Here is a 26,945-nt window from a genome sequence, read left to right as displayed (position 1 = left end):
TGTCAGAGTACTCTGCAATGTAAAGTTCAAACGACTATGATTTTAGAGACAAACTGACTGTACTAATAATCTGGGGTGTTAACATTAAACAGGAATAAGGACAGGACACCGGCGGGTACTTTAACTCACAACATGGATATCAGCGGTCATCACACACAGGCAATATTCTCTCTAAGGAGATCTACCCCCTCACCCAAACACATGCAGCCCTTTGGAGTCCCCCATCCCTCTGATACTGCAGTAAGCGCAACCGAGACTAACGACAGACCGGCCAGGCGGTAGAGCTGTGACGCAGCCTTCTCCATCTGCCCTCTCCTTCTCCTCCCAAAGGATGCTTTCGTTCACCCCCCCACCAAGCCTCATCACCCTCTCATCCCCGTTTCCATCCCTCTTTTAATTGCTGTCAGCAACAGCTGTTTCCTGCTGCATCGACCGATGGTGCCTCTGTGTCGGTCAGTGTGTGTTGTGTGTGCAATGTGCATCCCACTCCGGTCTCAGAAGTAGCGGAGCAGGGTACAATACAGAAGCTGACTCCACCACACAACTGGTGTTCTAACAACATGGCCATACTATCCCCTAAGGATAAGATAGCTGGCTACATCATCACTCTGAGGGAACATAAACACATGCCTCATCTCTCTTGTTGTCATTCCAGTTACAGTGTTACAGTACCTCACGGTCACAGTGGAGGTGGCGGTGGGCTTGCGAGGGCTCCTGTGGGATGCTGGGACATGCCACCAGGCCCGGGACAGGACGGCTGCTGCTCCCTCCCCCGCAGACACAGCGGACGGACGTGGAGAGAGTGATGACAGAGAGAGAGAGGGAGAGAGACAGTGTGCTCTCACCCATACAGCAGCAGTGGGATACACTGTGTCTTCTCTCTCTGATTCTCTGTTATCACTGTCTCTTCAGTTTTCCCACTCGGTCCCGTTTTGCACCGAGTCTGTTTTTCTCTGCTTCCCCCCTCCTCTCTGCCTCTGTGCTGCTTCCTGGATTAGGCCGGTTTTCTGTACACAAACAGGCTCCCGGATTTAAATCCCTCTGACTGGTCTGGACCGTACCACGTGGCGCAAAGGGGTGGGGGGCGGGCTGCACCACTTCATGTGCTGTAGAATGGAGGAGGCTGGGTTTCTTTCAGCACTCCCATCTCCATCTCCCTCCCCCTCCTAATCACAGCATTACTGCATGCTGTGTGTTAGTGTGTGATGTAGCCTAAATGATATGAAAGTAGTTTGTTTCTTTGTGTTATTTACAGTGGGGAAAAAAAGTATTTAGTCAGCCACCAATTGTGCAAGTTCTCCCACTTAAAAAGATGAGCGAGGCCTGTAATTTTCATCATAGGTACACGTCAACTATGACAGACAAAATGAGAAAAAAAAATCCAGAAAATCACATTGTAGGATTTTTAATGAATTTATTGGCATATGATGGTGGAAAATAAGTATTTGGTCAATAACAAAAGTTTCTCAATACTTTGTTATATACCCTTTGTTGGCAATGACACAGGTCAAACGTTTTCTGTAAGTCTTCACAAGGTTTTCACACACTGTTGCTGGTATTTTGGCCCATTCCTCCATGCAGATCTCCTCTAGAGCAGTGATGTTTTGGGGCTGTCGCTGGGCAACACAGACTTTCAACTCCCTCCAAAGATTTTCTATGGGGTTGAGATCTGGAGACTGGCTAGGCCACTCCAGGACCTTGAAATGCTTCTTACGAAGCCACTCCTTCGTTGCCCGGGCGGTGTGTTTGGGATCATTGTCATGCTGAAAGACCCAGCCACGTTTCATCTTCAATGCCCTTGCTGATGGAAGGAGGGTTTCACTCAAAATCTCACGATACATGGCCCCATTCATTCTTTCCTTTACACGGATCAGTCGTCCTGGTCCCTTTGCAGAAAAACAGCCCCAAAGCATGATGTTTCCAACCCCATGCTTCACAGTAGGTATGGTGTTCTTTGGATGCAACTCAGCATTCTTTGTCCTCCAAACATGACGAGTTGAGTTTTTACCAAAAAGTTATATTTTGGTTTCATCTGACCATATGACATTCTCCCAATCCTCTTCTGGATCATCCAAATGCACTTCAGACGGGCCTGGACATGTACTGGCTTAAGCAGGGGGACACGTCTCGCACTGCAGGATTTGAGTCCCTGGCGTTGTAGTGTGTTACTGATGGTTGGCTTTGTTACTTTGGTCCCAGCTCTCTGCAGGTCATTCACTAGGTCCCCCCGTGTGGTTCTGGGATTTTTGCTCACCGTTCTTGTGATCATTTTGACCCCACGGGGTGAGATCTTGCGTGGAGCCCCAGATCGAGGGAGATTATCAGTGGTCTTGTATGTCTTCCATTTCCTAATAATTGCTCCCACAGTTGATTTCTTCAAACCAAGCTGCTTACCTATTGCAGATTCAGTCTTCCCAGCCTGGTGCAGGTCTACAATTTTGTTTTTGGTGTCCTTTGACAGCTCTTTGGTCTTGGCCATTGTGAAGTTTGGAGTGTGACTGTTTGAGGTTGTGGACAGGTGTCTTTTATACTGATAACAAGTTCAAACAGGTGCCATTAATACAGGTAACGAGTGGAGGACAGAGGAGCCTCTTAAAGAAGAAGTTACAGGTCTGTGAGAGCCAGAAATCTTGCTTGTTTGTAGGTGACCAAATACTTATTTTCCACCATAATTTGCAAATAAATTCATTAAAAATCCTACAATGGGATTTTCTGGATTTTTTTTTCTCAATTTGTCTGTCATAGTTGACGTGTACCTATGATGAAAATTACAGGCCTCTCTCATCTTTTTAAGTGGGAGAACTTGCACAATTGGTGGCTGACTAAATACTTTTTTTCCCCACTGTACATTCATGAGTATTTGATTTAGTCTGCATTAATAGAAAGTAGCCTATAATGCCTGAAGGTACACATAGCTTATACTGTATTCATTAGTTTTTTTGTGTGCAAATGTGAACAGTGAACACCTTTGAGCATTTAGCCTACCCTGCAAAGTGTAGGCTAATGCATTTGTATGATGTGATGGGAGTGAGTACACTACATTAGCATGTGTGAATTAGTTTCATATGGTCCTCCCTGACAGCAGACAACTCTCTGCTCTAATGCAGCGTGTAAGGAGCCAGGCAGGGGGAAGAGGTTATTTCCTGCTTCCTTCCTCACATGACTGCTGTTAAAGGGAAGCCTGTTTCTTCTAGTGAGTCAGGCTTGGTCATCCCTCCCTAGGAGACAGATGGAACTCTGTAGGAGTATTTTTATTGATTTCTCTCTCTTGTTTCCATCTCTTATCTCTTTCTATTCTCAATCCCTCATTCTTTGACCCTTCTCTATTTCTTTAGGAACGGCTGAGAGAAAAAGCATGTAGTGCAATCTTGTTAGAATGAGAAGATGAGGACTAAGTGAGGGAGTGCAAATGACAACAACAGAGGGAAATTCCACTCATATCAGAGAATGAAGACACAGGATCACACATACTCCCCACAGTTAAGCATATAGCCTAGACCAATATAGAAGATGAATATAGCCTAGACCATGGGTGTCAAACTCATTTTGCCCCTTGACCGTCTAGTTTTCATTTTGATGAATTTTAGCAAGCTGGACCAAGTAAAGAGACTATATATATAGGTCATTATCATTTCTACACCATTTCTATTTGGTTTTAATCATGTCGATTGAGATAATTTTTCCCCGGGGAAAAAATATTTCAAGAAAAGCTTACTCAAACCACCTTGCGGCTCGGATTGAAGGGACTCGCGGGCCGTTTGACACCCCTGATATAGACACAGGCACAGACTCGCACCGCAGCTAGACTGGAGTCTGGGATTCCTGACAGTTCCTGTTTTTTGTGCAAAACCAGCACATATAAATAGACATAATTACACAGGAGTTGACCTAACATAAAATGACTGTCTTGTTCTACTATCTGAATGGCTACAGCAGCAGAGTCATTTTCTGTCCGGACGGAACCCAAACACTCACTGTATCCTCCAGGTCAGTCATGACATGTCCTCATAAAATGACATCCCTAAAAGGCAGTGACTGGCCTTTCCAAATGAAATCATGTTCTTCTGGGCGTTACAAGGGTAGGGTGACCCAAATCTGTCTTGACTTCTGCAGTGTAATGTAATACAATATAGCCTTAAATCTGATTGCTGGGAGATTGGTTTCACACTGGTTGCTAAATCAACAGATTACTCTGTTTTATCTTATTACTCTTGATACAATAAAATATAAAAACATTGTCTGAGAAAACATTTGTATGAGCTCTGATGCACTGTGAGATAAGACATTGAGGGCTTGATGATTGTAGCCTTTGTGTGAAGATCTGACAAAGTTAACAGTACTAGAAACATTTCTAAACTAAAACATGATACTTCACCCAACCCCCTTCACAAAACTCCACTGAAAACCTCACTCCAGAATGTACCAGATGTTAACTGAAAAAGGAATAAAGCTGACCTAGATATGCCTGTCCTCAAACTTTCAGACACATTTGAAAATGCACACACACACACACACACACACACACGCACACACCGCCTCTCCCACTGTACTGGTCTTCCAGCCTCTCGGCACATGACATTGGGAGCCCAAGGGATACAGTATACCCCCCCTCCAGCTGTGCGTTTAGCGGGCGGAGCTTCTCATGCAATAGAGCTTGCCAGCTTGTAGTCCTAAAAAATGAAAATGAGTTAGCATTTTCTACCTCTGGTTCGTTGGCCATTCCTATGGGGGAAATTAAATGGGGAAAGAATGGAGTTTAGGATATACGCCGAAAATAAGGGCAGAGGTTAACACAGGCTTAGGAGATCTTATACATTTTGTTCTATGAGATAATATCAGTCAGTCTCCCAGTAATGACCTTTATGAATTATGAAGCATTTATGTGCTTTATGCGCTTGTTTTGATTACATAAATGATCAAAATTCCCAAAATGTGTACCACAGACCTTAGTTTTGGCATTTATCCCCAAAAAATCCAAAACCCCATTCATTTCCCCATAGGCTTTGGTGAATGAGCCATGGTGGAGTTAGCCTCCATTAGTGCCTACAAAAATACGCCATTACTATTGCTCTCTATAGAGCTGGGCCACAGAATAGTGATGCCTGGACACAACCCCAGCAACAAAACCACATCTCCATAAATCCTTGTTAATGCTTTGTGAAGAAAATGCACCATAGCAGAACAAAACACTGTATTTCCGTTAGGCTAAACTCCCAAAAAGAGAGTAAGCACTAGGAAGCAAAGCATCCCATCTCATCCCACTGAGAATAAAGATGCTTAAAGAGAGTGGCTACATGATGGTTGAGTGACAGAGCAGGCCTTTAGTGGCTGGATTTCATGAAGAGAGTACACACAGGGCATGGTACATTGTTAGTTTTAGTGTCACTGTTGACATTAGACCTAGATAATGTTACATAACTGGGAGGATAGGAAAAGAGCAGGAGAGAAGGAACTGAGAGTACAACGAGAGAACGACAGAAATAACAGCGAGGAGGAGAGCAAAGGGGCAATTCCACAGTAACGGAACGACGGTGAGACTCTTCACTTTAAAAGTATGCCAAACAGTCAGTTTGTCTCTGAACCATTGATTGAAAAGTGAAACTACTTTTAACAATTTCCATAAAAAAATACTGAAAAGAACAGTGCAGATGTAAAGTTTGGTAACAGAATGACTGTTTTTTATGTGACCACAAATTAAGATTCAAAGATGTCTGCAGAAAGAATTGGGTGTCAGCAATGATATGACGCCTTAAGTTAAAATATATATATATTTTGGTTATTGAACTACAGTAGTTGAAGTGGATTTACAACTGGTAACAGAAATATGATAACAGAATGACATCATTGGTCCCTGATCTGTACTATACAGAAATGAATAATTATAAAAGTCATTCTCTTCATGGTGATGTATCCTGAATAGGTACACAAAGGTAGAAATATGTAATATCCTTCTTTGCATGTTTGGGTATTATTCTACAGACTGACTGTTATTCTAATGAGCTCCGGCACCCAAACAAGTCCAAATTTGGTTGGTCGGACCGGACCAAATCTGTACCAATCATAGACGTCTATGTTTCACAAGTTTGGACATCACGGTACAGCACAGTAGACCACAGTACAGGACAGCACAGCACAGCACAGTAGAGTTCAGTACAGTACAGCACAGTTCAGTACAGCACAGTATAGTTCAGTACAGTACAGTACAGTAGAGTTCAGTACAGTACAATACAGTACATTACTGTAGAGTTTAGTACAGTAGAGCACAATAGAGTAGAGTACAGTCTAATTTACTGAACTGTACTGTACTGTACTGAACTCTACTCTACTTTTCTTTACTGTACTGTGCTTTCCAAACTTGTGAAACAGACGCCCATGATTGGTTCAGATTTGGACTGACCAAATTTCAACTACTTTTCAACGTCCATGGGTGTCCCGTGTCGGTTGGTGCTCAGTGGGTAAGAGGGCTGGTTACAGTAAATGGAAAGAGAGGGGGCTCATGGGTAGGTGTCAGTAAGAGCTGGGAGAGGTGACATTAACTGGAGAGAGAGAGAAGAGAGACAGGGAGAAAGAGTGGGAGGGGTTGTCCAGACTGTTTTCACACTCTTGCTTTGACCACCACGCAACAGAAAGAGAAAGAAAACAGTTATGAGCTGGCCCTGCCACCATGATGACCTCTGGAGATATAAAGAGATCTGTCCTTAGAGTTGACCAGAGAAACACTGTCCTGCAGAACAGCACCACTGTTGTTTATCAACTTTGGTCCAGGACGACTACTTTGGATGCTGATTTTTATTCAAGCCAGTCACCTAGTGTAAGCTGATTGAATGAGATCAACTTCAGACAGTAGACATGGGTATGATGAAATACAGAGTTGGGAAAAATCGAACAAGAAGTTGTTCAATCTTCTTTCTCCTAATTCTCATGTGAAACAAATCATTAAAACGTGAAACAAATGAAAAAAATCTTGTTAGCTCCGGTCTGAATGCTTAACATTCACCCTAGCATGCTGCTCCATATCTCTATGAGAGCCCATCCCGGAGAGGGTTCTCAAAACACCCCATCCACGCATACCCTAAAATCCCACGCTCACTGTCCCAAGGCTATCCAAGAGTTCCTGCTCCTCTTCTCATCTCTGATAATCCAGCCCTCACTTCACCACTCACCAGCCTCTCTGCTTATCAGCCCAGCTCTCACAGTATCTGAATATAGCAAAGAGGGAGCCCAGCCCATTGTCACTTTACACATCACATCCACTGTGCCACAGCTCTTTCTTCAGGACATTAAAACATTTAGCTAAGCCGGCCACCTTGAGGTCAACGTCCCATTCCCCTGAAGTCGGCAGGGTCATTCCCGAGAGGGGGTGTGTGTCTGAGATCAGAGAGAGTAGCTGTAAACACCTCCTCACCTCCACTGGGAGGGCTAAGTGAGGGGGTGTTCCTTGACCCCATGTCTAACCCTCTAAACCACCAGTCCCTCTGCGGTCTTTCAGAGCCTCTCCCATGATGGATGGTGTTTATGGGGCAGCTCAGTCTACTTGGCCGCACTGGGCACTGATTTAGAGGCTGTGCTGCTGTACAGAGTAGAGCAGTACAAGCGCGCACACACACACACACACACACACACACACACACACACACACACACACACACACACACACGAAGGTGAGACAAACAGGAAACAACACCTATGTTTAGAATTGTCACTCATGTACTGTAAATATTAGGGCTGACCCCAATTAGTCGACTGGTCGATTGTTTGATCGTTAGGCTGTTGGTCGACTGAGATTGTTTTAGTCGAGCAGTAACATACATATACACTGCTCAAAAAAATAAAGGGAACACTAAAATAACACATCCTAGATCTGAATGAATGAAATAATCTTATTAAATACTTTTTTCTTTACATAGTTGAATGTGCTGACAACAAAATCACACAAAAATGTTCAATGGAAATCAAATGTATCAACCTATGGAGGTCTGGATTTGGAGTCACCCTCAAAATTAAAGTGGAAAACCACACTACAGGCTGATCCAACTTTGATGTAATGTCCTTAAAACAAGTCAAAATGAGGCTCAGTAGTGTGTGTGGCCTCCACGTGCCTGTATGACCTCCCTACAACGCCTGGGCATGCTCCTGATGAGGTGGCGGATGGTCTCCTGAGGGATCTCCTCCCAGACCTGGACTAAAGCATCCGCCAACTCCTGGACAGTCTGTGGTGCAACGTGGCGTTGGTGGATGGAGCGAGACATGATGTCCCAGATGTGCTCAATTGGATTCAGGTCTGGGGAACGGGCGGGCCAGTCTATAGCATCAATGCCTTCCTCTTGCAGGAACTGCTGACACACTCCAGCCACATGAGGTCTAGCATTGTCTTGCTTTAGGAGGAACCCAGGGCCAACCGCACCAGCATATGGTCTCACAAGGGGTCTGAGGATCTCATCTCGGTACCTAATGGCAGTCAGGCTACCTCTGGCGAGCACATGGAGGGCTGTGCGGCCCCCCAAAGAAATGCCACCCCACACCATGACTGACCCACCGCCAAACGTTCTCCACGGCGTCTCCAGACTCTGTCACGTCTGTCACGTGCTCAGTGTGAACCTGCTTTCATCTGTGAAGAGAACAGGGTGCCAGTGGCGAATTTGCCAATCTTGGTGTTCTCTGGCAAATGCCAAACGTCCTGCACGGTGTTGGGCTGTAAGCACAACCCCCACCTGTGGACGTCGGGCCCTCATACCACACTCATGGAGTCTGTTTCTGACCGTTTGAGCAGACACATGCACATTTGTGGCCTGCTGGAGGTCATTTTGCAGGGCTCTGGCAGTGCTCCTCCTGCTCCTCCTTGCACAAAGGCGGAGGTAGCAGTCCTGCTGCTGGGTTGTTGCCCTCCTACGGCCTCCTCCACGTCTCCTGATGTACTGGCCTGTCTCCTGGTAGCGCCTCCATGCTCTGGACACTACGCTGACAGACACAGCAAACCTTCTTGCCACAGCTCGCATTGATGTGCCATCCTGGATGAGCTGCACTACCTGAGCCACTTGTGTGGGTTGTAGACTCCGTCTCATGCTACCACTAGAGTGAAAGCACCGCCAGCATTCAAAAGTGACCAAAACATCAGCCAGGAAGCATAGGAACTGAGAAGTGGTCTGTGGTCACCACCTGCAAAAAAACAGTCCTTTATTGGGGGTGTCTTGCTAATTGCCTATAATTTCCACCTGTTGTCTATTCCATTTGCACAACAGCATGTGAAATGTATTGTCAATCAGTGTTGCTTCCTAAGTGGACAGTTTGATTTCACAGAAGTGTGATTAACTTGGAGTTACATTGTGTTGTTTAAGTGTTCCCTTTATGTTTTTGAGCAGTGTATATATATATATATATATATATATATATATATATATATATATATATATATATATATATATATATATATATATATATCTATATATATATATATATCTATATCTATATATATATATCTATATCTATATATATATATCTATATATATATATATATATCTATATATATATATATATATCTATATATATATATATCTATATATATATATATATATCTATATATATATATCTATATATATATATATATATATATATATATATATATATATATATATATATATATATATATATAAATATATATATATATTTGCGCCCATCTCAGTGAACTAATCCATTGCGGAGGCCTATACTAAAAGCCAATTTATGCTTGATCCGAAAATGTGGTCGGAGGCTCCATATGGAGGGTGTGACGCAATTGCGGAGCCTCTAGAGGCATGCGTCTGAGTGGACACATTGTTTACAGAGTGCACAACCTTTTCTACACTTGTGAGAAACAAGTTTTGGTTTATTTCATTCCATTTACGAGTTTTGTCAATTTAGTCATTGTCTTTTGTTTGGAGCACTCCTGTCAATGTTGAGTAAGGACGCGCATGCATAGAAGTAGGCCTATAGGCTACCTGGCCTGAGCGCAAATGTAGGCATATATATGTGCCCATTTGGGGATCTGATAGTATTTCTGATTGGCTTAACGCACCACCACCAATGACCTGTGGAGCTTCTCAAAGTAATGTTTTCTTCACCTCAAACAGCAAGCAAACAAAGTCTGTTTTTACATTTTTAAATGTCATGCTCTGATCCAGTGGAAACGTCATAAAATAGGCATACCTGATTATTTCTTATCAGTGCTTGACTTGTAGGTTCCGGTACTCATTTTGGGTGCTGGTACTGTTTATATTTAGGTGCAGGAGCTCCACAATACTTTTGAGCTAATATACTATAAGAGGAACAGGAGCTCAAACAGTAGAACATTTGAGGTGCTGGTACTCCGGTGAGCTCCTCCCCAAGTGAAGCACTGCTTCTTATCCCTTGCGCGAATAGCCTACAGCTGTCTCTGTCCCAAGCTCACTGGCGGGGAAACTGAGGGCCCTGAATGTTCTATAGCCTACAATGTTGCAAGTTCACTAGTGCAAGCTTCGGGATGGACACAACTTAATAGTTGATACAATGTTTCAAGTTAGTTGCAGACAGGCCATGTGTAGCCAATGTGATTTATAGGATTTTTTATTTTTTTTTATCAGGATATTTTCTACCTGCAGGCTGCAATGTTTTTATTTGTTGGCTTTATGTAGCCTATTTTTACATAGTTGGCAATAGAAGTTACTTTTTAGGTTTCTATCCTTTTCATTTAGATTTGGATAGAATTTTGATTAACCACATGACAATGATTTTGAGATATGAAGACGTTATTATACAGTGCCTTCGGAAAGTATTCAGACCCCTCGACTTTTTCCACATTCTGTTACGTTATAGCTTTATTCTAAAATCCTCAGCAATCTACACACAATACCCCATAATGACAAAGCAAAAACAGGTTGTTAGAAATTTGTGAGAATTTATATTAAAAATAATATATATATATATACACACACCTTATTTACATAAGTATTCAGACCCTTTGCGATGAGACTCAAGCTCAGTTGAGCTCAGGTGCATCCTGTTTACATTGATAATCCTTGAGATGTTTCTACAACTTCATAGGACTCCACCTGTGGTAAATTCAATTGATTGGACATTTAACTAGGCAAGTCAGTTAAGAACAAATTCTTATTTACAATGACGGCCTACACCGGCCAAACCCGGATGACGCTGGGCCAATTGTGCGCCGCCCTATGGGACTCCCAATCACGGCCGGTTGTAATACAGCCTGGATTCGAACCAGGGGGTCTGTAGTGACGCCTCAAGCACTGAGATGCAGTGCCTTAGACCGCTGCGGCACTCGGGAGCCCTATATAAGGTCACACAGTTGACAGTGCATGTCAGAACAAAAACCAAGCTATGAGGTTGAAGGAATTGTCCGTAGAGCTCCGAGACAGGATTGTGTCGAGGCACAGATCTGGGGAAGGGTACGAAAACATTTCTGCAGCATTGAAGGTCCCAAAGAACATAGTGGCCTCCATCATTCTTACATGAAAGAAGTTTGGAACCACCAAGAATCTTCCTAGAGCTGGCCGCCCCGGCCAAACTGAGCAATTGGGGGAGAAGGGCCTTGGTCAGGGAGATGACCCAGAACCCGATGGTCACTCTGACAGAGCTCTAGAGTTCCTCTGTGGAGATGGGAGAACCTTCTAGAAAGACAACCATCTCTGAAGCACTCCACCAATCAGGCCTTCATGGTAGAGTGACCAGACGGAAGCCACTCTTAAGTAAAAGGCACATGACAACCCACTTGGAGTTTGCCAAAAGGCACCTAAAGACACTCAGACCATGAGAAACAAGATTTTCTGCTCTGATGAAACCAAGATTGAACTCTTTGGCCTGAATGCCAAGCGTCATGTCTGGAGGAAACCCGTCACCATCCCTACGGTGAAGTCTGGTGGTGGCAGCATCATGCTGTGGGGATGTTTTTCAGCGGCAGGGACTGGGAGACTAGTCTGGATCGAGGGAAAGATGAACGGAGCAAACTACAGAGAGATCCTTGATGAAAACCTGCTCCAGAGCACTCAGGACCTCAGACTGGGGCGAAGGTTCACTTTCCAACAGGACATCGACCCTAAGCATACACCCAAGACAACGCAGGTGTGGCTTTGGGACAAGTGTCTGAATGTCCTTGAGTGGCCCAGCCAGAGCCTGGACTTGAACCCAATCGACCATCTCTGGAGAGACCTGAAAATAGCTGTGCAGCAAGGCTCCCCATCCAACCTGACAGAGCTTGAGAGCATCTGCAGAAAATAATGGGAGAAACTTCCCAAATACAGGTGTGTCAAGCTTGTAGCGTCATACCCAAGAAGACTCGATGCTGTAATCACTGCCAAAGGTGCTTCAAAAAAGTACTGAGTAAAGGGTCTGAATACTTATGTAAATGTGATATCAGTTTTACATTTTTTATAAATTAGCAACATTTTCTAAAAACCTGTTTTTGCTTTGTCATTATGGGGTAGTGTGTGCAGATTGATGAGGGGAAAAAAATATTTAATCAATTTTAGAATAAGGCTGTAACGTTACAAAATGTGGAAAAGGTCAAGGGGTCTGAATACTTTCCGAAGGCATTGTAAATTAAATTAAACTGTTTCACGAAAATGTGCATATGAAAACCATAACTGGCACGCAGATCGGTAGAAATTGTAAGATAAATTGGCATTCAACATGAGAAAGGTTGCCGACTCCTCGTGTAGCCTATTACCGGCAACTTCAGGAGAGTAATGGCAGAATCTGCGAAAGCCAGCAGGAGTGGGAGTAGAATAGTTGGGTCAGGTTTTCTTCTGGTAATCTACACTGCTCAAAAAAATAAAGGGAACACTTAAACAACACAATGTAACTCCAAGTCAATCACACTTCTGTGAAATCAAACTGTCCACTTAGGAAGCAACACTGATTGACAATAAATTTCACATGCTGTTGTGCAAATGGAATAGACAACAGGTGGAAATTATAGGCAATTAGCAAGACACCCCCAATAAAGGACTGGTTTTGCAGGTGGTGACCACAGACCACTTCTCAGTTCCTATGCTTCCTGGCTGATGTTTTGGTCACTTTTGAATGCTGGCGGTGCTTTCACTCTAGTGGTAGCATGAGACGGAGTCTACAACCCACACAAGTGGCTCAGGTAGTGCAGCTCATCCAGGATGGCACATCAATGCGAGCTGTGGCAAGAAGGTTTGCTGTGTCTGTCAGCGTAGTGTCCAGAGCATGGAGGCGCTACCAGGAGACAGGCCAGTACATCAGGAGACGTGGAGGAGGCCGTAGGAGGGCAACAACCCAGCAGCAGGACTGCTACCTCCGCCTTTGTGCAAGGAGGAGCAGGAGGAGCACTGCCAGAGCCCTGCAAAATGACCTCCAGCAGGCCACAAATGTGCATGTGTCTGCTCAAACGGTCAGAAACAGACTCCATGAGGGTGGTATGAGGGCCCGACGTCCACAGGTGGGGGTTGTGCTTACAGCCCAACACCGTGCAGGACGTTTGGCATTTGCCAGAGAACACCAAGATTGGCAAATTCGCCACTGGCGCCCTGTACTCTTCACAGATTAAAGCAGGTTCACACTGAGCACATGTGACAGACGTGACAGAGTCTGGAGATGCCGTGGAGAACGTTCTGCTGCCTGCAACATCCTCCAGCATGACCGGTTTGGCGGTGGGTCAGTCATGGTGTGGGGTGGCATTTCTTTGGGGGGCCGCACAGCCCTCCATGTGCTCGCCAGAGGTAGCCTGACTGCCATTAGGTACCGAGATGAGATCCTCAGACCCGTTGTGAGACCATATGCTGGTGCGGTTGGCCCTGGGTTCCTCCTAATGCAAGACAATGCTAGACCTCATGTGGCTGGAGTGTGTCAGCAGTTCCTGCAAGAGGAAGGCATTGATGCTATGGACTGGCCCGCCCGTTCCCCAGACCTGAATCCAATTGAGCACATCTGGGACATCATGTCTCGCTTCATCCACCAACGCCACGTTGCACCACAGACTGTCCAGGAGTTGGCGGATGCTTCAGGAGACCATCCGCCACCTCATCAGGACCATGCCCAGGCGTTGTAGGGAGGTCATACAGGCACGTGGAGGCCACACACACTACTGAGCCTCATTTTGACTTGTTTTAAGGACATTACATCAAAGTTGGATCAGCCTGTAGTGTGGTTTTCCACTTTAATTAAATTTTGAGGGTGACTCCAAATCCAGACCTCCATGGGTTGATACATTTGATTTCCATTGATAATTTTTGCCTGATTTTGTTGTCAGCACATTCAACTATGTAAAGAAAAAAGTATTTAATAAGATTATTTCATTCATTCAGATCTAGGATGTGTTATTTTAGTGTTCCCTTTATTTTTTTGAGCAGTGTAGATCTCTGGTGCCCTCGAGGCATTTGTCTTATTTCATCAAACCGTAAGCTTAAAGCATCAGACAAGCTCAATGCATATAGTTGATTTTATTAAACACATAGGGTGTGTCTATATATGGAAAAATACATGTAAAAAACCAATTGATTGGTCGAAAGAACAATCAATCAATCAAATATATTTATAAAGCCCTTTTTACATCAGCAGATGTCACAAAGTGCTATACAAAAACCCAGCCTAAAACCCCAAACAGCAAGCAATGCAGATGTAGAAGCACGGTGGCTAGGAAAAACTCCCTAGAAAGGCAGAAACCTAGGAAGAAACCTAGAGAGGAACCAGGCTCTGAGGGGTGGCCAGTCCCCTTCTGACTGTGCCGGGTGGAGATAATAACAGTACATGGACATTAAGGCCAGATTTTTCTCCAAGATGTTCAAACGTTCATAGATGACCAGCAGGGTCAAATAAGAATCATAGTGGTTGTAGAGGTCAGTACATCAGGAGTAAATGTCACTTGGCTTTTCATAGCTGGTCATTTAGAGGTTGAAATAGCAGGTGCTTTAGAGAGAGTTGAAACTGGAGCAGCAGCACGACCAGGTGGACTCGGAACAGCAAGGAGTCATCAGGCCAGGTAGTCCTGAGGCATGGTCCTAGGGCTCAGGTCCTCCGGGAGGGGAGGGAGAGGGGGAGAGAGAGAGAACAGACGACTTTCAGTCTACCAAGATTTTTTTGGGTCGGGGACTGCCCTAGTAAATATACACATTCACACTGAGCCACAGACCTGTGTTATAGAGAATCTGACTCGCCACACAGAGCAGTGTCTGATATATGACCCTGACCACAGCTGCCCTTGGCTTGCAGGAATGTTTCGTTTATTCAGTGAGCCGAGTGAGGATCAGTAAACTGTGATTTCCCACCCCTGTGTGAGTCAGTGTGCAAGAGTGAGTGAATGGGTGGGTAAGTAGGCCTCCCGAGTGGCGCAGTGGTCTAAGGCACTGCATCGCAGTGCTAGCTGTGCCATTAGAGATCCTGGTTCGAATCCAGGCTCTGCTGTAGCCGGCCGCAACCGGGAGACCAATGGGGCGGCGCACAATTGGCCCAGCGTCGTCCAGGGTAGGGGAGGGAATGGCAGGCAGGGAGGTAGCTCAGTTGATAGAGCATGGCGTTTGCAACGCCAGGGTTGTGGGTTCGTTTCCCACGGGGGGCCAGTATGAAAATAATAATGTATGCACTAACTGTAAGTCGCTCTGGATAAGAGCGTCAGCTAAATGACGTAAATGTGAGTGATTGAGTCAGGGGGGAAATATGTTTCATGGCATATCAGCCCAATACCAGCTGACAGAGATTTACCAGCACTCAAATGAATAGGATTAACTGGAACTTGATCCTCGTTAGGAGATGTGGCCACAGCCCAGCCTGAGGAGAGCAGCATGCTTAACTGTGCCACAACTATGAAATACAACCCATCATAAACATACTCATAAATACAGACCGTCAGCCTGTAAATCACCCCATTGGGTAGAGAGGGTCCAATAGCCGTGGGGTGTGGATTAGGTGCAGTAGGTGACTCAGACTGTATGGAAGGGGTGGAAGTGGGGGCTTTGCAGGGCTTTCTGGTTACCCCCGGCAACAATCCCACCTGCCATGACGGTAGCCCTTGGGGCTTCGTTCCTGGTTATTCCAAATCCCCTGTCCAGTTTTAACAGTGCAAATCGTTACCTCTGAACTATTCTTAGAAGTAGAGAGCTCTGGAATTTTCCATCTTAACACAGAGGAAGATGCAACTCTCTGCTCAGGCCTTAGTTGAAATTGATGGTAAGATACAGTACTGTACCTTGTCTTGTCAAAGACTCCCTCTAGTGGTTAGAATAGAGAGCTGCACCTGCATACCCAGATTCGGAGTTCAGCCAAAGAAGAAGAGGCGGCCCTAAAAAGAAATTAGTCCACGCGAGAAGCAGACCAAGTAGGGATTTTATGTATGGTCTATGAGTGTTAGATTTGGTCAACTATTTTCTTTATTGCTAATTTGCTAAGTGAGGCTTATTTGATGGAATAGAAGTTTCGTAATCTTTAGTTTGTTACGAATGTATTGATATAAGTCGACGAATGCCATCACGGCAACTTTGAGAAAAACTATTTTATATCGGAGTTGTGTCTGTTGTTCACTCGCGTATTTGCCCTCTCATTGGCTAGAATGTTCCCACCTGATCTTGCCTCCTTCCGCCTGCCTTTCTATCTTTGCTACAACGACTCCCACTGTAAGGGCGGAGACAAGACCATCTTGTCATTATATAGAGTATCTCTGGTTCAGCGCAAACCACTCAGAAAATAATGAATAACATGACAGCCTACACATAGGATGGTGTCAAGGCAGGGCAAACTATATTACAGTTCAAGATTCCATCATAAGTTAACTTATCATAGATAGCCTATGTGTTGTTTGTTTGGAATGTTTTTTAATGATGTTTGTCCTACCTTATCTGCTGTGAAAGACCCTTGGTCCCAACAGCACTGCTCCAACAGTGAGAGACTCAAAGTTCTAGACAGCTGGGGTAAGGAACTACCACAGGAGGTTGGTGGCACCTTAATTAGGGAGGACGGGCTCGTGGTAATGGCTGGAGCGGAATAGATGGAATGGTATCAAAGACATCAATCACATGGTTTCCATGTGTTTGATGCCATTCCATTCACTCCGTTCCAGCCATTATTATGAGCCGTCCTCCCCACAGCAGCCTCCACTGGAAACGACATAAACTAAATTGTAAAGTCACACAAAAAAGACTGTGTTACAGTCCTTCTCCGTGGCAATAAGATACTGTCACTTAATATGACACCTTTTCAACAGGAGTGGAAAACACACGTGTGCAGTTACATTGACACACACACTGGCATATAAAGCAGATGGGTTATAAGTGGGAGATACTCCCTGTTGGGTCGTTCCACCTCACTTCGACACCCAACACCACAGATTTTTCTGAAATTGTTTCTGTTGTTAGAAACAGATAAGATTAGCATTCCGCAACATTATTTTGCTTGAAATATAATTTGATCTAAGAGAAATTAAGCTAATTGATTGCACCCAAATTGGCAATTTTAATTTATCGAATTCATATAATATTCTATAAAAATAGCAACAAACATCCAATTTAGAGGACCAAACTTTTTTCTAACATTGAGTAAGACAATGAGGAATCCAAAGAAATGGTCAAAAGCCACCATGGACGCCCCACATCCATCCCACCCCAACAACGAGTATACAGTGCATTCGGAAAGTATTCAGACCCCTTCCCCTTTTCCACATTTTGTTATGTTACAGCCTTATTCTAAAATTGATTAAAATAAATGTTTCCTCATCAATCTACACACAATACCCCATAATGACAAAGTGAAAACAGGTTTTTAGAAAAATGTGCTAATGTATTTCAAATAAAAAACAGAAATACCTTATTTACATAAGCATTCAGACCCTTTGCTATGAGACTCGACATTGAGCTCAGGTGCATCCTGTTTCCATTGATCATCCTTGAGATGTTTCTACAACTTGATTGGAGTCCACCTGTGGTAAATTCAATTGATTGGACATGATTTGGAAAGGCACACACCTGTCTATATAAGGTCCCACAGTTGACAGTGCATGTCAGAGCAAAAACCAAGCCATGAGGTCGAAGGAATTGTCCGTAGAGCTCCGAGACAGGATTGTGTCAAGGCACAGATCTGGGGAAGGGTACCAAAAAATGTCTGCAACATTGAAGGTCCCCAAGAACACAGTGGCCTCCATCATTCTTAAATGGAAGAAGTTTGGAACTACCAAGGCTCTTCCTAGAGCTGGCTGCACAGCCAAACTGAGCAATCGGGGGAGAAGGGCCTTGGGCAGGGAGGTGACCAAGAACCCGATGGTCACTCTGACAGAGCTTCTGAGTTCCTATGTGGAGATGGGAGAACCTTCCAGAAGGACAACCATCTCTGCACCACTCCACCAATCAGGCCTTTATGGTAGAGTGGTCAGACGGAAGCCACTCCTCAGTAAAAAGGCACATGACAGCCTGCTTGGAGTTTGCCAAAAGGCCACTAAAGGATTTTCAGACCATTAGAAACAAGATTCTCTAGTCTGATGAAACCAAGATTGAACTCTGGCCTGAATGCCAAGTGTCACCTCTGGAGGAAACCTGGCACCATCCCTACGGTGAAGCATGGTGTTGGCAGCTTCATGCTGTGGGGATGTTTTTTAGCGGCAGGGACTGGGAGACTAGTCAGGATCGAGGGTAAGATGAACGGAGCAAAGTACTGAGAGATCCTTGATGAAAACCTGCTCCAGAGCGCTCAGGACCTCAGACTGGGGTGAAGATTCACCTTCCAACAGGACAACAACCCTAAGCACACAGCCAAGACAACGCAGGAGTGGCTTTGGGACAAGTCTCTGAATGTCCTTCAGGGGCCCAGCCAGAGCCCGGACATCTCTGGAGAGACCTGAAAACAGATGTGCAACGACGCTCCCCATCCAACCTGACAGAGCTTGAGAGGATCTGCAGAGAAGAATGTGAGAAACTCCCCAAATACAGGTGTGCCAAGCTTGTAGCATCATACCCAAGAAGACTCGAGGCTGTAACTTCACTGCTTTAAAATGCCTACCTAGTACTGATCAATTTGAAACTTTAAATATACAATTTCACTCAATAGCTTCAATAACAATGGAGGTTTGCGTCATGTCAACGTTAATGACACCCTATTCCTTAAGCATGAAACACATGAGAATCTCAACCCCGATAGGTACTCATCACAGTGGGAGGCCGTTCCTTCTCTTGCTAGAACAAAACATAGACATTAAAACCAGTAGATAGTGATAGCGCTGACATCCACGTATTCCTATGGAAAACTCCCGATGGCGCATGAAGCTGGAAGTATTTGAATTTGAAGAGCGCCATTTTGCTGAATGGGGCTGAATGGCACCAACAACAATAAATCGCTAAGGATCATGGTGAAAGTGGCCGTAACTAGCAAAGGATCATGGTCGATGTAGTCATTTTCATTCTTCCTGAGAGTCAACCGGTAGCCACCTCGTAGCCTGCCGGCCCATGATTGGTCTGTGTCAGCACGTGGTCCTGTGTGACGACAAATGTAGTAGTCAGAATGGATCACTATTTAATTAAATATCTCGATTTGTAGCAAACTTTTAAATTATTCACAGTGGGGATCGAACTTGATCATAATAAACATATTTTAGAGCCCAAAACTGCCATCTGTTTTACTGGACAGTGCACAGTAGGCCTAGTACATTCAGCGAAGAGTCAGATGTAGCCTAATGGACACCGAAATACATACTATGCATGTCACCTACTGTATGTCTGGCTGAGTGGGTGTAATGTTCAGTGTTTGGAGAAATGTTTTACTAAAATACTTTTCCAAATAGCCCATCATGGACGACGAAGGTTTAACGCCCACTCTTTGACTGGAAGGAGAGCGATTGCATAAATTTGTATGAGTACCTTTTTTGTTACAGAAAGTTAAGTTTAACAGGCTAGAGTTTATTTAGTTTAATTTTTAAAAAATGTATCGGTGTATTTACCGACGGCCTGTATAGGTCCGGAAAAATACATCAGTTATTGTCTCTTTGTTTAGTTTTTTGACACTGCCTGTAAATCGCTACCTTTGCGACACGGATTGAGTTGCTATGTCTCTTCCCATGGAGGCTTCACCGTTCAAAGGAAAAAGCAAGTGTTTCATGTGCTGCAGGAGCTGTATTCACTACTACTACTCTTAGCAAACAGATTAAGAACTTGCATAATCTACTGGGGAAAGCACCCACGGCTACCTTCTCTACACCACAGGCTGGACGCCGCTCCAATGTGTTGAGAGTCACCGCCATGTCAACACTCCTTGATTGAATGACCAATGCCTTCCAGGGACCCTTCCCCGAAGAAGTCTCCCAGTCCCCTGGAAGATAGAGCAGGACCGGGACTTCTGGTGGATTTAGCGGATGATACTGTCACCAATCCTGCTGTCCAACCATGGAAGCACGTCACCCGCTGTAGGCCAAATGGAGGGAAGCGGCTTTGGGAAGCCCAACCCAAAACCAGTTGTCAAACAGCTTCACCCTCCTGGCTTCGGAGGTTCCCGTATCTGGACTCCTTCCCAGGGGGATTCTGCCTCGGACTCGGATCCTCCATGTTCCCGGTGAGACTCTGCCTCGGACTCTGATCTGCTGCGCTCCTCCTCTTACTGGACCTCGAGGGTTTCTGATGCACCGGCTCCTCCATCAGCCACAATGGGTTTTGTGGCCGGCTCGAGGCGCAAAAACTGCCGGACCCTCCTCTGCCATTTCACCAGCCGTTATCGTCGGCAGCTCTATGGTAAGAAACATCTCGGTTCCCGGGGCAAAAACCCTGTGCTATCCTGGAGCACAAGTACAGGACATTACTAGGCTGTTTCCTACCGTTCTACAACTGCTGGGGGCTGATGCTGTCGTAGTCCATGTGGGGTCAAACGACATTAGGAGGGCTACCTCAGAACTGCTGAAACTGGAATTTAAAGAACTGATTCAAGCTCTGAAAGACTCCAAAAAGCGCTGATTACTAGATAACTTCTACACCTTTTGGAAACAGAAGATGCTCTATAGGAATGATGGAGTCCATCCAAATCATCTTGGTGCCTGGACCCTGTCCTCACATTTAAGGTCACTTATCAGTGACCCAAGCCCTGCTCAGATATTCCCTACCATTATGTCGCTGAGCTGTCGTAGTGCTGCTGCAAATGTACATTTTCCCAGGGGTTTTGGCAGTCATAATGTAAGTAACCTAATTTATGTTCCTCTAAATGCCTCTGTCAATCCGACAGCTATTGTCAGCAATAATCATGTGCATATGAACCTGAGTTATACTGTTAGCACTGAGACGTTTTGCCATAGTAGGAAGCCCACTATGAGAAGTTCACCCTGCACTATCAGCTCAAATACAAATATTGCCTCTGATAAGCCTCCCAGTAAAGCAATAAAAACAATCAAGAATCCCAGAAAAGCGTAAAAAATTGCCCACATTAACATATGTAGCCTAAGAAACAAGGTTCATGAAATCGATAACTTGCAAGCGACAGAAAGCATTCATATATCTCTGAAACTCACTTAGATAATTCCTTTGTTGACACAGTGGTAGCAATATATGGTTATAACATCTACAGAAGAGACAGGAACGCCAATGGAGGAGGAGGTATTGCTGTTTATACTCAGAGAGGATCTCATGTCAAACAGAACAGGAACTAAATCATCCACTTGTATTAACCACATCTTTACTAATGCTGCAGAACAGCAGATACTAAAACAGTATCCACACCCATTGGATGTAGTGATCATAATATAATAGCCATATCTAAGAAAAACAAAGTTCCAAAGACTGGACTTAAAATAGTGTATAAGCGATCATACAAGAGGTTTTGCAATGATTTGTATGTTGAATAAGTGAAAAGTATTTGTTGGTCTGATGTGTGTAATGAGGAACATCCTGCCGCTGCACTTGAAGCATTTATGAAATTGCTTCTTCCGGATACTGACAGGCAAGCGCCCATAAAGAAACTGACTGTTAAAACTGCCAAATCCCCATGGATAGATGATGAATTGAAAAACTGTATGGCTGAGATGGATGAGGCTAAGGGAATAGAAAATAAGTCTGGCAACACAGCAGACTGGTAAACATACAGTAAATTGAGAAATCCCATAACTAAACTAAACAAAAAGAAGAAGAAACTATACTATGGAACAAATATAAATGATATAAAGAATGATAGTAAAAAGCTCTGGAGTACCTTAAATGAAATTCTAGGCAGAAAAGCTAACTCCGCTCCATCCTTCACTGAGGCTGATGGCTCATTCATAATAAAACCCTTTGATATTGCTAACCACTTTAATAACTTTTTTTTAACACAATTAGCAAACTTAGGCATGACATGCAAACAACAAATTCTGAGCCTTCATATTCATGCATAACAGACCAAATAATGAAAGACTTTGAATTCTACAAAGTTAGTGTAAAAGAAGTGAACCAATTATTGCTCTGTATAGTATAAATAAGGACAAACCACCTGGAATGACAACCTGGATGGTAAATGACTGAGGTTGGTAGCGGAATAAATTGTGACTTCTATTTGCTACCTCTTCAATCCCCTGTAGCTCAGTTGGTAGAGCATGGTGCTTGCAACGCCAGGGTTGTGGATTCGTTTCCCACGGGGGGCCAGTATGAAAATGTATGCACTCACTAACTGTAAGTCGCTCTGGATAAGAGCGTCTGCTAAATGACTAAAATGTAAATGTAAATGTAAGCCTAAAAGACGGCGTGTGCCCTCAGGCCTAGAGGGAAGCAAAGGTCATTCCGCTGCCCAAAAAGAGCAAAGCACCCTTTAATGGTTCAAACAGCAGACCAAATCAGCCTGTTACCGGTGCTTACCAAACTTTGGGAAAAAATCATATTTTTCCAAATACAATGTTATTTTATAGAATGACTGATGATTGGCTGAAAGAAATTGATAAGAAGATTGCAGGAGCTGTTTTGTTAGACTCCACTGCAGCCTTTGATCATAACATATTGTTGAAAATACTTAAGTGTTATGGATTAACATCCTCTGACAATGGATGGACAGTTACATATCCAATAGAACACAGAGGGTTTTCTTTAATGGAAGCCTCTCTAATGCAAATTCGGTTGAGTGTGGTGTACCGCAGGGCAGCCAGCTTGTACCATTATTGTTTTCTGTGTTTACTAATGACCTTCCATTGACCTTGAATAACGCCTGTGTGTCCATGTACGCTGACGACTCAACAGTATACACATCTGCTGCAACAGTAAAATAAATAACTGACACCCTTAACATAGCGCTCCAGTCATTTTTAGAATTGGTAACTAGCAATAGGCTGGTGCTAAATATCTCAAAAAGAAAAGCATCATTTTTGGGACAAATCACTCGCTCAACTCTAAACCTCATCTGGATTTATTATTGAATAATGTGGCTATTGAGCAAGTTGAAGAGACTAAACTGCTGGGTGTCACCCTAGATATCCAGCTATCATGGTCAAAACATATAGACTCAAATGGTTCCTAAAATGGGAAGAGGTCTGTCCATGATAAGGCGTTGCTCTGCTTTCTTGATATCTCAGTCAACCAGACAGGTCCTACAGGCTCTAGTTTTGTCACACCTGGACTACTGTCCAGTTGTGTGGTCAGGTGCGGCAAAGAAGGACATAAGCAAATTGCAGTTGGTCCAAAACAGAGCAGCACGTATTGCGCTTTGATGTACACAGAGGGCGAATGTCAATGAATTGCATGTCAATCTCTCCTGGCTCAAAGTTGAGGAGAGATTGACTGCATCACTGTTGGTCTTTGTGCAAGGTGTTGATGTGTTGAAGATATCGAACGGTCTGTTCAAGCAGTTGGCACACAGTTCAGACACTCATCGGCATCACACAAGACATGCAACCAGAGGTCTCTTCACAGTTCCCAGGTCCAGAACAGAGGCTGGGAAAAACACAGTATTAAATAGAACGATTACTAAATGGAACTCCCTGCCACCCCAGGTAACTCAAGCTAGCAATAAAATCTGATTTTTAAAAAACTGATTAAAGAACACCTTACTGGTACTGCGAAGAGACACACAGACATTTTTATACATTTTGTATTGTATTTTGCATTGTATTATGTATGTGATACGTGATTGGGATACGACTTTGATATTTGGTTGTCTCGCCTGGCTATCATAAGATGAATGCACTAGCTGTGGGTCACTCTGGATAGGAGTGTCTGCTAAATGGTTAAATTGTAATGTAAATGTAGTGCTATGTATGTACAGTTGAAGTCAGAAGTTTACATACACCTTAGCCAAATACATTTAAACTCAGTTTTTCACAATTCCTGACATTTAATCCTAGTAAAAATTCCCTGTTTTAGGTCAGGTAGGATCACCACTTTATTTTAAGAATGTGAAATGTCATAATAATAGTAGAGAGAGAATGATTTATTTTACATTTTACATTTTAGTCATTTAGCAGACGCTCTTATCCAGAGCGACAGTTAGTGAGTGCATACATTTTTGTAAAAAAAAAAAAATCATACTGGCCCCCCGTGGGACTCGAACCCTCAACCCTGGCGTTGCAAGCGCCATGCTCTACCAACTGAACTACACAGGGCCCTTTTATTTCCTTCATCACATTCCCAGTGGGTCAGAAGTTTACATACACTCAATTAGTATTTGGTAGCATTGCCTTTAAATTGTTTAACTTGAGTCAAACGTTTCGGGTAGCCTTCCACAAGCTTCCCACAATACGTTGGGTGAATTTTGGCCCATTTCTCCTGACAGAGCTGGTGTAACTGAGTCAGGTTTGTAGGCCTCCTTGCGCGCACACGCTTTTTCAGTTCTGCCCACACATTTTCTATAGGATTGAGGTCAGGGCATTGTGATGGCCACTCCAATACCTTGACTTTGTTGTCCTTAAGCCATTTTGCCACAACTTTGGAAGTATGCTTGGGGTCATTGTCCATTTGGAAGACCCATTTACGACCAAGCTTTAACTTCCTGACTGATGTCTTGAGATGTTGCTTCAATATATCCACATCATTTTCCTTCCTCATGATGCCAGTCCCTCCTGCAGCAAAGCACCCCCACAGCATGATGCTGCCACCCCCGTGCTTCACGGTTGGGATGGTGTTCTTCGGCTTGCAAGCCCCCCCCACCCCCCCTTTTTCCTCCAAACATAACGATGGTCATTATGGCCAAACAGTTCTATTTTTGTTTCATCAGACCAGAGGACATTTCTCAAAAAAGTACGATCTTTGTCCCCATGTGCAGTTGCAAACCGTAGTCTGGATTTATTATGGTGGTTTTGGAGCAGTGGCTTCTTCCTTGCTGAGCGGCCTTTCAGGTTATGTCGATATAGGACTCGTTATACTGTGGATATAGATAGTTTTGTACCTGCATCTTCACAAGGTCCTTTGCTGTTGTTCTGGGATTGATTTGCACTTTTCGCACCAAAGTACGTTCATCTCTAGGAGACAGAATGCGTCTCCTTCCTGAGCGGTATGACGGCTGCGTGGTCCCATGGTATTTATACTTGCGTACTATTGTTTGTACAGATGAACGTGGCGTTTGGGAATTGCTCCCAAGGATGAACCAGACTTGTGGAGGTCTACAAAACATTTTTTTGAGGTCTTGGCTGATTTCTTTTGATTTTCCCATGATGTCAAGCAAAGAGGCACTGAGTTTGAAGGTAGGCCTTGAAATACATCCACAGGTACACCTCCAATTGACTCAAATGACGTCAATTAGCCTATCAGAAGCTTCTAAAGCCATGACATCATTTTCTGGAATTTTCCAAGCTGTTTAAAGGCACAGTCAACTTAGTGTATGTAAACTTCTGACCCACTGGAATTGTGATACAGTGAATTATAAGTGAAATAATCTGTCTGTAAACAATTGTTGAAAAATGTACTTGTATCATGCACTAAGTAGATGTCCTAACCGACTTGCCAAAACTATAGTTTGTTAACAAGAAATTTGTGGAGTGGTTGAAAAACAAGTTAATGACTTCAACTTAAGTGTATGTAAACTTCCGACTTCAACTGTATATTTATATTATGCATTTTATTTGTTGTGTTGTTTCCTGATTGGACCCCAGGAAGAGTAGCCACTGCCTCGGCAGCAGCTAATTGGGGATCCTAATAAAATACTAAAATTACTAACTAAAGGGCCCCTCGGCCTCCAGCTATAAATACAAGGTTTGTAGTAGTCCATGAAAAAGGAACCACTCTCAATGGCCTCTTACTCTCCCAAAGTGACTGGACATATTTGTCTTTTGAGTGAACACATGGCAGCAGAGACAAACCGACTCCTGTGTGTGTGACATAGCATGGCTTGGCCAAACAGCCATAGGGGCCATTGCCATGGTGAGGGCTGTGATGATAGGAGATAAAGGGCCCCTATCACTGTGCCCTGTCCAAGCCCACTGGGGGAGATATGGAGGGGCTGGAAGAAGTGCTGTCCCACTCCCAGCCAGGCTGTCTTCTGATAAACCCTCCTGGCCACACAGAGAGAGGTGGAGGGAGATGAGGGGCCCCCGGCTTGGAAGGCACCATCTTGTAATCTCAATAGCCGCACCATGCCGATGTTTTACAGATCATACAAAACTTTGTTTGGATCCTTGAAGCAAATAATGTTGATAAAGAATCTGCTTAGCTACATCAGGCACTCTTGTGATTGAGTCAGTTGTACATGAGTTAATAGATACATGTTTTAACCTATGCAAAAACGGACACTAACGATAGTGTCCATAAGAGTACATTCTTGAATTTAAAAAAAGGACTGTGTGCAAGGAGGGCCTTTAGGTTTAAACACTGCTTTGAACTTCTCTCCTTCAAAGCCTCTCCCACACTAGAGGCAAGCCTCATCAGCATGCCAACCAAGTCACTACTCCTACACTGAGTTGCTACAGTGGGTATTACTGAGAGATTCAGTGCATTAATGCTAAAGCAATGATAAAAACATCACACTTTTAATCAATCTGTCAGGCGATTCAGCTGCTGCTGTTGGTGAATTAACAACCTTGTTTAGGCTATTAGAAACAATCAAGCAAG

General features: G+C 43.9%; 1 protein-coding gene across 3 annotated transcripts in view; it reads right to left on the bottom strand.

The window, feature by feature from the left end:
- LOC311133192 (AMP deaminase 2-like) overlaps positions 1-26,945 on the bottom strand; it is a 58,612-nt gene that overhangs the window by 18,350 nt on the left and 13,317 nt on the right. The window lies entirely within an intron of this gene.

This window comes from Coregonus lavaretus (genome assembly GCF_964263955.1).
Source record: "Coregonus lavaretus genome assembly, chromosome: 8".
Lineage (NCBI taxonomy): Eukaryota > Metazoa > Chordata > Actinopteri > Salmoniformes > Salmonidae > Coregonus > Coregonus lavaretus.
Note: the sequence above shows the minus strand (reverse complement) of the source record. Positions and strands in the feature narration are given on the sequence as shown.